The sequence below is a fragment of the Schistocerca piceifrons genome, chromosome 2, assembly GCF_021461385.2.
Source record: "Schistocerca piceifrons isolate TAMUIC-IGC-003096 chromosome 2, iqSchPice1.1, whole genome shotgun sequence".
Taxonomy (NCBI): domain Eukaryota; kingdom Metazoa; phylum Arthropoda; class Insecta; order Orthoptera; family Acrididae; genus Schistocerca; species Schistocerca piceifrons.
Window position 1 is genome coordinate 212674500 of NC_060139.1, and position 1164 is coordinate 212675663.

Here is a 1164-nt window from a genome sequence, read left to right on the forward strand (position 1 = left end):
GATTTCAGAGTGTTTCAAAGGTTGGCAACTTGCTTTAAATGTCGGAAATGTAAAATTGTGCACTTCCCAAAACGAAAAAAACATAGCATCCTACAACTGTAATATCACTGAGCCACAGCTGGAATTGGCCAATTCCTATGAATAACTTTGTGTTCCACCTTGCAGAGGAATGAAATTGGATCACGTAGGCTCAGCCTTAAGTATGGGAGAGGATAGACTTCAGCTTATTAATAGAATACTAGAGAAATGCAACTAGTCTACAAAGGAGATTGTTCACAAATTACTCATACAACTGATTTTAGAATACTGCTAAAGTGTGTGGGATCTCTACCAAATAGGACTAACAGGGCATCTTAAATGTATACAGAGAAGGGCATTACAAATCGCCAAAAGTTGATTTGATCTGCAAGAAAGTGTAACAGAGATGCTGAAGAAACCCTAATAACTATTGTAGTGGGGCATTCCCTCTGACATACACTTCACGGTAGTTTGTAGAATATAGTTGCAGATATAGATGTATACTTGAAGAAGAATATGGAAAGTGTTGTACAAACATTTCAAAACTGATATCTATTTGCTACAGAAAGTATATAGACTGTATACAGACAATGATATAAGTGAACACATTTGGAGTTTCTACCTCATCCACTGTGCTTTCATTTCTTTCTAGGTATTAAATAATGTTAAAACATTATTTTTCTGCTCCAATGGAACTGACTTTTCACTGTTATAAAGTTTATGTAACTGATGTTATTATACATTTTTTGTTCTTATCTTTATACAGTAGAGACCTTTACTTTGTCAAGATATTGCAAGAGCTACACCCTATTACAATTTCAAATACACTCTAAGGGAAAAAAAGACAACGCACAATGAAGGAATTTACTGAATAGGGCGAAAATCGGTTAGGTGTAACACAATATTCCAAACAGCTAATTGGCATGGCATTGATCGATAGAGTTGTTGGATGTCCTCCTGAGGGATATCTTGCCAATTCTGTCCAATTTTTATGATCCCCTTTTTTCTGATTAAACATCCAATTTTCCTGAAATTGTAATCATTTGTTTGTATATGTGCGTCATATCTATTGATTTCTGTCCCATTCGGATAATTACTTTGTGGTGTGAGGTTTTTTTTGTGTTAGAAAGTGTTATAGAATGCAAT